Here is an 11,615-nt window from a genome sequence, read left to right as displayed (position 1 = left end):
AATGATAAGAGAAAGGGCACTTAATGGTTATGCATAGCAACTCTCTGTTGAATGTATAAAATAAGTCATGAGGCAGTAGGCCAAAAGGAATGCTGGATAGAAATGGAGTTTAAGAATACGAAAGAAAGGCTCTTTTATATTCTTAAAGAAATAAAGGAACTTTTTGATGTAGAAAGGGATTTAAAGCAGAATAAGAGCTGCCACTTTGAGGTTCTCTCTTTACTTATCAAAGTAAAGTCATTTTAATAAGTGTCCAAGTGCTAAGTGAATCTTGAGGGAGTAAACCAGGGGTTATTCATACATTGCATGGCACATACATATGAAGTCTTCAAAGTAATTAATGATCAAGCAAGGGATTTTTGGGGGGCAGCTAGCATATAAAAGCATTAGGGCTCTCTAGCTTAAAGTCTATGAGCAATTTTGAGGATAACTGGATAGTCAAGAGACTTTTTCCAATGAAGGGTCTATTCCCATCTCTGTTAGAGATGCCCATGCTACTGAGTACCTTCTTGTCGCTATGTTCCAGATTTCCCTCCTGTTAAAGAGATAATAAAACCAGTAGGTTTCATGAGGTTTAAAGTATTAAGGTTGTGAAATCCTTGGAAAGCTTAAAGGGTGAAGGTCTATAGATGTGCAAAATATTCTTATACAGAAAGATATATATGTGGCATATTAGGCACAGCAGGAGCCCTCATTTGTTGTGAATCAGAGGAACTATAAATCTACTTGTGTCAGGTCATAAATCTTTTTGACTAGACTTTGATAATAATGTGTCCTTGGATGTATTTGATCTCTTACTCCTCTGACATCACAAAGAAGGTTGTTCCTGAATAGGGATGTATTAAGTAGGACTGGGCGAAAGAAAACCCACTACGTTTGACTCCTTGTATTGATTCTGTCCACCTTGCCTTAGGTAGCTGGGATATCTTCATTAGAAACATAGTCACATCATCTACACTTTCCTAAAAAGAAAATAGATGCTCTAGTAATAGGGAAGTCAGAGACACAGCCAGAGATTTTATCTGTAATTTTTTCTCTGGGCATATCTACTTACGGTGACTAACATATCAGACCAGTGCCCAAAGTTACGTGTGATGAATCCAAGATATAGACCTTTTTACCCAACTCCCTGAGGACAGTGTTGGTGGGATTCATCTTCAGGTGTAGAAACTTCAATGTAGACATCTAGAGAAAAAGATGTTAAGGAAAACACCCTTCACAATGAGATTAGTCAGGAACAGGCTTTTAGGCTAACATGAGGCATACAGGGCAAGGTATTTTTCTCACTGAAGAGATTTGTTTTGGCATGATCAGAGTTGGTTGGCATTTCCATATTTCCCGTGGAAAGAAAAAAATGAAAATCCAACTTTTAATGAAAAAAAAGTAAAATTTCTGTAAAATTTCTGCTGTGATGCTTCAGGCAATTTGCAGTCCTGGAGTCCTTTGCTCTTCCTTTTAGCAAAAGTTCAGATTTTCTGACTGAGCTGGGCCTCCTGAAGGGTAGGATGGGATAAAGATGAGGTGATATATTATCAGAGCCTCCAGTATGTGCCACTATGATCTGTGGCGCTGCAGGACTTGGAAATTCATTCGTGTTTGGTTGAGCTTAAATCAGCATTGCAGCAGCAAATCCAAGTAAAATATTGTGACTGTCTCAAATACAGTTTCAGAGGAATATTTGATCAAAATGAAACAAGCAGACAACCCCTCAAATCCTCAAAACACCACGCACAGGCAGGGCATTTTTCACCAACAATAAAATGTTTAATCCAAAGTTTAGACAATAATTTAGACAGACTGTTTTAGTCAGCTTCTGGATATAGTATAATAAAAATGCACAAATCGTAACTAAAATTTTTATTTTTTATAGATGATTATCAGTGAGTCAAAAGAGCTTGATTATCCTCACATTTTCCATTTTCACTTGAATAATCAGCTCTCTGAAATGGAATTATTTCTGTTTTACACAAGTACCAGATGTATAAAAATGCATAAACATACCCACAGAGCTGAAGCATTGTAGGTTGAAGTTTGTCCTTCTGATTGCCTCTCCGTTGTTCCAAAAAAAAAAAAAGAAAAAAAAAAGAAAACTATATCTAGTTTAGTGTATCATTTAATCTCTGAGATAGATAGCTGAATTAATTCTGGTTCAGGAGTGGCAAACAGTGAATGTGGAGGATGAGAATGAAGAGCAACTCTGTGGGATAAGCCTCTTCCCTCCTTCTGCAGCCTGATTTTCAAGACAAACTACTTTTAGAAAGCTGGCTTCCTCTAAAAGAGAAGATGGCACAGCAGCAGACCTAACCTATCAAAGTTTTCTGAAGGTATAAAATACATATAGGGATTCTTCCTCGCCTTTTGTAAATAAACAAAGTCCTAAGTGAAAATCTGACCCAACATTTAAAGTTTATGACTAGCTAGGCAATATTCTGCAAAGCAATGACTGCTGAGTGGGGAAGCCTTAGGAGTCCAATAAATTGATTTCCCTGCCTACCTAATAGATCATGCCTAGTACCCTCTCCATAATGCAGTGCTTTTGAAATAGAGACTAATCAGGATTTGGGCTGGGAAAGTTTTACATTTCTGCATTAAAGCAAGATGTCAGCTAATATGCAGGAAGCTGTTCAGCTTCTGGTCATTCAATATTTCTTAAAAACAATCAATGGAAAAAGATCAGAGGTTTAAAAGCTAGACTGCTAAATTTCCTGAAGACTTTCTGCCAAATATCCAATGAAATAATCACAGCAATGAGCATTACCTTACCAATCTGCATTTTGTTAAATAGCCAAATAATGAAAATTTGATAAAACACATTTTTTAAGAAAAAAAAACTCATTTTACATTCCAGATGTCAAAATTGGGGAAAATGGGCAATGAAATGCTAGAAAAGGGCCAAAGACTTGCTTGTTTTTCCAAGACTGGGTTAGGTTTTAAAAAAGCATGGCTCAATCCCTTGTAATCAAAGAAATATACCACCAGAATTAAAGTTTCTCAGATCTCGCAAGTCACTAAGCAGACATTAAGTGTATAAATAACAGCCAGACATTTTACTAGTTTTTCTCCAAATTCTTCAGTTTTCAGGAATCATAAACTGAGATTTGTTTTTTAGGTGTTTGGGTGCTTGTAAAATATTAGTTCTGAACATTTCTTTAGAAGGTATTAAGAGCATTACAATTATAACTAAGGCCAAAGTTTGTTCTTGTAAACATCCTACTCAGCCCCACTGAAGGATACAAATCAGAGAAGAATTAGGTCTTTTAATTCATGATGTTCAAAAAAAAAAAAAAAAAAGATTGCTTGCAGGAAGGGGAACTAACTGGCATACTTAAAGGTTGGGGAATCATTAAATGTCTGAAGGGAGTCTGTCATGAGCTGTTCCAGACAGCACTTATTCCATGGCATTTCCATATGGTTTACAGGGAAACCAGAACAGCATGATAGTAAGGCAACACTTGACCTAAAACACATGGCAGACTTAGGAGATGGCAAGTGCAGGTCAACATGGACAAAAAACCTTGTTTGCATGGAACCAGGGATCCAAGCAGCAACATGGTGACAGAAAACCACTGTCTTTGGGAGACAGGAAGGGCAATTAAGATTACACTTCCATTTTCTGCATCCCATGGTTAGGGAGATGTGACAGAAGTTTAAAACTCAAGCTGCAGCCCACTGTTGTAAGGATCCCATGCAAGATCTCAAGCAAGTGAACTAATCTAGGGAATTTGGAGAGAAGCAGCTATCCTCATCAAGCAGACCGCTAAAGAGAGGCTGGTTGTCCAGGAGCGTACGCACCTACTCTTAATTCATCTATGAGCACAAGTTATAGTAGGACACAGGAACATAAATTAAGATCATCTGAACAAAACTCTTTGCTTGCTGCACATGAAAATTTAGACTAGTAAATATACGATAGGTCCATTCCTGTTTTGACAGTTCTGCGAGTCTAGCAGTAAATTTTAGACCAGATTTTATTTGATCCTCGCATTGTCTAACGATAAATTTGTGCCAGCACAAACTCTCAAAGTAAGGATTATATGCTTCCCTTTCACATCAAGAGACATTAAAGTCCACATATATCACACATTTATAGCAGATGTTCCTAAACAGACAAACCAGGTGCTAAACATATTTTATTCTGATGGGTAATTTTTGAAATTATTGCAATCAATGAGCTAATAATACTGGTGGTAATGATGAAGTCAAGTTATTATTACCCATTACATTTAATCATTGACAGCAAGTTAATTGGACCTAATTGGAGAAATCATCATAAATAACATAGAGCAGATGGTAGATGTTTGTTTTTCCACTTCCAAATCTATGTAGCAGCTATAGATAAAGTTCTGATGAACCAAGGTAAAAGGGCAGACAACATATATATTCTCCTGTGAAGTTATGGTTCACATTGGCAGTGCTGCAAGTCTAACACGCACAGACATCTCTGACAAGGCTGGGTAGATAAACACAGCTTCTTAGCTGTTAACTGTCTCTCAGCACTTTTTAAACACTGAAATCTTGTGTGTTTTCTCCGTTATAGCAACAAAGTTCAGGAATTACTGATGTAAAAGGGTGAAAATTAACAAAGCAGGAAAGGGCAATATGATCTGCCCAAACAGATGTGTTTAAAATACAGACCTCTGCATCTGCCTTCAGCACTGGAGAATCCCTTTGGAGAAAAATAGGTGCTTCCTTGGTGTGATGTGACTGATCTTATCCTAACATAGATTTCTTAAAGAGGCTAGACCAGCAAGACAAATGATCTATTACTCCCTAGCAAGTGTAAATGGTGCCAAATGCAAATGTCTACACACAGATGCCTAGGTGAGAGGATTGCATGCAGCTTGCATACAAACCAAGTCAAAGGCTAGGGAGCAAAGCAATGAATTATGCTCCTCTTCTTGCAGTGTGTCTACACAGGGCGAGGAGCAGTGACTGCAGGAATGAGATGGACCTGGTACAGCTACAGTAGGACTGGATTTCAGCACAGCCTGGGTTTGCACTCATAAGTATATCTTCATTACTAAGGACAAGGAAGCTTAGTCCAGTTAAAATGCTTGAATGGTCCATTGCACGTTCAGGGCCAAATAATGCTCTCCCAGATGATGTCCGGGCATGGCATAAGAGTTAGAGCAAAGACATTAAGTAGCTGGGGGTAGGCACCCAGTTTTGTAGGGCAGCACAGTTTACAAGTGTAGAAGCAGACAGACCAGTGCAGTTGGCCTTAGGGCCAGAAAACAGACCCTGCCACTATTTGCTTTGCTAGTTCAACAATGCCCACAGACTTTTTTTTTTTTTTTTTCTGAAGTTCATGTTATTCATTGTTGGTGTTGTCCTTGATCCTGGAAGAGGAAATAGATATGAAAGTGTGATACAACTTCCCTTTTATGGGGTCACTCATCCTTTTGTTCCACCTGGTCAGCTTCATTATATTCATGTGTATTTCAGGCTTTCTCCCTGTCTAATAACTATTTGCCAATTGCCAGATTTAAATGGGAAGCATTTTACCTACTTATTTATACTGCATCTAACCCTGCAAGCAAATGAGGCATGCAAAATGTAGAGGAGCACTGAGGGGTGACAGAGTCATAAATCTAGAACCATTACTCCACTTTTTACAGCATGGCTTTTATTCATTTCTGCATGCTCCCAAGCTGTTAGTAGGGCACTTGACAGCAGCGTAACAATTATCTTCTCTCAGATGCATTTTGTGACCAGTGCACAAGTCACTGTCTTGCTTAAGAAGTCAGTAATTCATGCTTGGCTATCCTCTTGTGCTTCTAGTTCAATCTTCATTTTATCTTATTCATTAGTCTTTATTCATATATTCATGGATACTCAATTTATATCTTACAGAAGAGGCCTTCCAAACCAAAATGAATTTTAAGAAAACTCATTTTGACTCATTAAGATTCTGAGTCTTAATAAGAAATTAAATGTATGCAGGCTTATCTTTTCCCAACCCAAATTCAAATTATATCTGTCCTGTTATTTCATGACTCTATTTAGCTCAGGTACCAGCACATCAGAAAAATACAGTGTGTGAAGAAGTGCATGAGAAATCTTCCTCTCTTCTTGTTTTCTCATTTGTTTTTGTTTGCTTTTTTTTTTACTGCAATATCTTTTAAAATATCATAGATGAAAATCCTGATCTCTAATTTCAGCCATCTAAAGTTAGAAATCTTGTCTAATTAAGAGTTTAGACTGTCTTCAAAAAGTTGATTTATCCCATCCTTCATGGGTTGTGCAAATCTTTCCAGAAATTTCTAGTAATTCAGTGTGTGAACTAATCCTTATGCTTGATACAAGGGATTTTTCTTTCCTTTTTTTGTCTTTTATTACAAACAACCGAGGTGAATTAGATTAGACACCACCCTGAAAATAGTTATTCCTCAACCATCAATGCAGAAAGAATGTTAATGACTGATTTAGACTAACCCTGGATGATCCACCCAGTTTCATGTTTTGCAAGGCGAATTTTGTATTTATAGTCATTTCCCATAATGGAAAGCTAAAGAAGATGCTGACGTCAACAACCTAGAAAACATTTCAACATAGACGGAGTTACTTCACCAGTCATGAAACCTGACAGAGAGACAGAGGTGGTAAAATAGGGGGATCTACCTTGGAGATATGCAAGTTAACTGTGCCCAAATGTACTTTTTATTTTTGTTAGCAACATAAGGATAACCGAGCTTTGGAAATGGGTGCCCACAAAGACTGTGCAGTCCCCAGTCTCAGAGGTGTCCAAGACACAAGAAGGGAAAGTCCTGGGCAACCTGATCTAAGCCCATAGCCGACCTTGCAGTGAGTAGGAGGTTGGACTAGAGACCATCCAAAGTCCCTTGCAACCTGAATCATTCTAGTATTCTAGGATTAGAACTAAATAAAAATTACCAGAAGACATTCCCAATTCCATAGAAGTGATTTCCAATAGCATATCTGTATTGTTTATAGACGCAACTGTTGCTTTATTTGTACAGTTGCGGTAGGATCACAAGAATTTTTTTCAATAAAGTAAGAACCCATTCAAACACTTGGCATTCACTGACTGAATTACCAAATTTAGTCAACACATTTTTGAGATTTTAATACTTGGGGAAGAGTTTTCCTACCAGAACAAGCTAGGGAACCTCAGCTCCTGCAAGTACACTCTCTCCATAGACCACATAAAATAGTAAAAAATCTTATTACTGAGACCAAAATTTTATCTGCCCCAGCGACCAAGAGCCATTCTCTATGAAAGGTTATAAGAATAGAGCTGGTTGGCACACAGTAATAATTTCTATCATGTTCTCTCCCAGCCTCCGGTATTTTGCGGCTTGAAGTCTTCCAGCATGTTCATAACGTCCATTAAGATGCCTCAATTCAACTTCTGTACTCACTTGAGAACCTGAAGTTACAAGGATGAACCTGGGCCCTGTTCATTTCATAAACTATAATGGTTTCCAGTGAGCAATGCTCATCTTTCTGAGAAGCATGAGAGTGGTAGAGACCAAATAAATGAGCTCAGTCATAAGCATGTTCTCTGGGCTAGTTTTTCAGTGGGCAACAGCAGCAAACCATGAACAAGAAGAGCTGGACAAAGTACAGAAGGAACACTGCCAAGGTGAGTGGCAGTGAAGTGAAGGTCATCTATATAAAGCAAGGAACATAAACCAGGTAGTTATTATGCAGCAATAAACTTTGATCAGGACCTATTTACATCCAAAATATATTTTAGGAAAAAAAGGCTTTGTATTTCATTCATCTTACACTTCTGATATCTTTAGTTTCCTTACTTTGCTGAGTAGGAGGATTTTTGTTAAACTCAAGAAGCATTAACTCAGGTGAAACTTTCAATAACACCCCAGCTACACTTGCAGACATTTTTACTTTATTGTTTTTAAGAAGAATGCGAAGTGGAAACCTTTAATCAATTGCCAATTTATTATTTTCTTAAGAAAAACTAAAGCTGTTCTAATGTCCACCGGTAAAAATTCTGCTATTAGTCAGTATGGAGGAAAGGAATCCAAAGACTGAAGAGGTTTTGGAAGCATAAAACTGCTGGGAATCCTAGACTAATAGAAATCAGATACAAAAAAGATCGATCAAGTCCTCTAATCAGTTTTCAATCTAATATAAAACTGTTCCCAACAACACCGTTTCTAGTGCTTTGTCCAAATTGGGTTTAAATGATATGAGCAATGAGGTTTTTGCCACTTCCACACATTCCTGTAGGTCACTGCCAGGATTTTTCCCCTGTTATTCTGCTTTTCCCACTGTTCTATGTATGTTAATGCTCCTAAAGTATTTCCTTTTCTTTTCTTTACCATCAAATATTTTTACAAGATTTTCATTAATTTTAATTAACCAATCTGCTTATTTTTATTTTAATGTTCTAAGAAGAAAAAATAATAAAAAAGAGAGAGTTAACCACTTCTGAATTATGGGTTATTTGGAACATCCACTGAGTTTTTGATCCAAATGTCACAGCTAGTCAGTAACAGTTTGAAACTCTTTAATCTTCAAAGTATTTGTGATGTTTTGTTTTTTAGTTGGACATATATTTTTCAGGTAAAAAGTTTTTTCAGGTAAAAAGTATTTTATTGGAATCGATCATTTCTCCTTCTTTATCTGATAATTCAGGCTTTCTCTGACACTTCTGGGGAAATAACTTCATAAAAAGCATAAGCTTTCCTGCTGCTCATTACCATTTTTTTGCATAAAAATGTAACCAATAATAAGTGAGTTTGAGGGACAATTAACATTTGCATATATCTGAAGATTCGCCTAGGACAGACAGCAGTCACCTCCACTGAGGCAGAAAATGATAAATGTAGCCTTTATATTTTATCAATATATCATGCCGTGACAGTCTGAACCACTTGATTCTTCCAAGTGCTTTCCTTCCAAGATCTTTCCAGGACGGATCTCCTCCATTAAAAAAAAAAAAAAAAAGTAGATCACTAGTGTTTTTAGAAATTCAGAAATGGAAAAACAAACAAACAACAACAAAAAAACCTGATCCAGTACTGTGAAAATGTGTATTATGCCTGAGAAAAACTAAATTTTGATCGCCATGCACAAGATAAAATGGAAGTCAAATAATATCCTCCCCCCGGATAGTTTTAAAGGATTTTAAGAGAGTTTATTGGCTTCTGACTGACTCTTTTAAGTTTAGAACCATTGTGGTTTTAGTCTAAAGGTGAGACTGAGGTTAAACTTGCCTATTTAATAGACAAGACTAACTTCCTGACTGACAGCCTTTAATTATTAATATTGAAGTAATGTGATTAACATTTTTTTGACAAGGAAAAAAGGGTCTGGTTAAGATACTAAGTGGAATTCAAATTAATTTCCTGCCCTGGTACATATTCTCTGTCCAACTTTGACTATACATTCTTACCTGTAAGCATTCATTCAGATTATCTAATTAAATTCCCTCTAACATTAAACTAATGAGGTAGGTTTTTTTTCCTAGGTATTTGAAATCTCCTTCAGTCTCCACTGCCTGTAGAAGAAGTTAAGGTATCTAAATTTGTTGGTGTGAGGACATGTCACCTTCTCTTTAGTGATTTCCCTACCTGTAATAAGTACCAAGAATATGTCTCATACTCTACTTACAATGGTACTGGGCTTTGAGCACCATCAGAGAGAAATTTAAACTACTCACAGTTCATTATAACTTCTTTCTAGATATTCTTGAAATCAATCATTGCCTTTGTTTTAGGCCACACTGCTTCCTTACGAACCAATGCGAATTCCGGTGAAAAAGAGTATTGATACTAACAGCAAAAATATCTAATTTCAAGAGAACTTACCAGAATAGAAGTAAATCATAATAATTCTTTTGAGCAATGCATTATTTGGATAGAAATCCAAGGACACTCTTGCAGAAGCAAAAGTCAGAGCTCTCCAAATATGTCTCATTTAGCAACAGAGGCTCTTGCTGCATCTGTTACCTCAGAGTCTGCATATAGGCTCTATAGCCCACAGAGTATTTTTTCATTCAATTTCCAGTGCCACAGTATTTGCTGGTCTGTACCTACTATACCACTATAATTCACAGTTTAACAAAATTCCCATTAATTCTGAATGCTGCCAGAAAATATTGTATCATACCTTAGGATTTTGGTATGGTATTTTTCATGATAGTAAATAGGTAAGCTTTCAGTGAGTAGACAAGTAATAACAAGTGAAGTATTGCTGCAGTCCTGTCTATTATTTCACTTAAACATAAGTAAGTGTCTAAAATTCTCAGGCTCATCTGTTCACTTTTCTGGCTTTGGTTACAGCACTGAAGAAAATGACTTGTCAGTAACACACAGAAAATCATGGGAAGTTTTCAGAAATGTTCTTCTGCATGAGTGAAGATAGATGGTGTTTTTTAGCTGTGTAAAACATAGGCATTTTGTCAAAGCTAGTCATCCGCATTTTCTTTATAGTCAGTGCAGAGAGAGCGCCATCCCCACAGGAAGACTCATCCTATTCTAAAACAAATTATTAAGAGTTAACTTTATTTTCAGAAGTGCTTTTGTTTCCACTGACTACACAGAAATAATAGCCAGGGCTAAGGCTAGATGCCTTACAGCAGAGATTAGCTCAGATGAATCCCACCTGGTTACTGGTTTTGTCTTTTAAGGCCTGTGTACTTAGGAACCTAATTATCTTGTTAGTTATAATCATGGAACTCTGATTAAAGCCAATAAAAGCTCAACAGAAACAATGGATTGAACAGTGTAACCTCAGAGGAACTCCTGGCTCTAGGTGACATTGTGATTGGAAAAATAAATCCTTCTAAACAATCTCATGCTAGAGGGGATATGTATAATGCACATTTCCTCTTATCTGAATGCTGAACTACAGCTTGGGAATGCTCAGGATCCAAACAGGGTGTTTTCATGTGGCAGAAATGCCTATAAACTCTCCCAGCTCTTGTTTCAAAATCAGTAAAGCTTTCCTTCTGGATGAAATGATAATCAAGGTAGCTTGTACCAGCCAGATTGTGGCGGTCTAACCCTTGTTATCTTGTTCTTTGGCACCCTCCCTCCAGGGATTCAGGTCAGCAAAGCTGGGAACCGTGCCTGGGATGTTCTGCTGCAGAGCAGCTCCCATGCACATCTTAAGCTGGTGAGTTTCAGAGTGTGCTTTGCAGACCGCACGTTTCCCTCAGCCTCTCCATTCATCGGAGAGGATAACATAGCCTAGTTGTGACGTGACTAAAGCTGTGCATGTCCATAAATCATGTGTGTTCTTCCTCATCAAACTGGGGGCCTTGGACTGTGTTAATTTCATCTGGGATTCTCTGTTTTGCCAATATGTTTTTCAGCTGATTTATGACACTTGCACTAAAAAGTGTGTATCTCTAAATATCTGGAAGGGAAGCCAACCGCAACCAAGTACCTTCCCCTTTAACTCACAGATGTCAGTCCCTATGCTTTTGAGGGTGTGAGTTGTTATTAATGGCCTCTTATGCTGGCTTTCTTAACAAAACTCACACTGGCTACAATCACAGAATAAATAATATGTCTGTGTTTCCTAACCTCTGGCTGCAAAACAGTGCTGTTTCACAAATGTTAGGAAGGCCCAAATACCCCATCTTGCTCCCTGGAAAAGGATCTATATGAAAGTTCTGT

This window comes from Tinamus guttatus, unplaced genomic scaffold (assembly GCF_059628265.1).
Source record: "Tinamus guttatus ecotype Peru unplaced genomic scaffold, ASM5962826v1 Tinamus_guttatus_pri_ptg000065l, whole genome shotgun sequence".
Classification (NCBI taxonomy): domain Eukaryota; kingdom Metazoa; phylum Chordata; class Aves; order Tinamiformes; family Tinamidae; genus Tinamus; species Tinamus guttatus.
Note: the sequence above shows the minus strand (reverse complement) of the source record.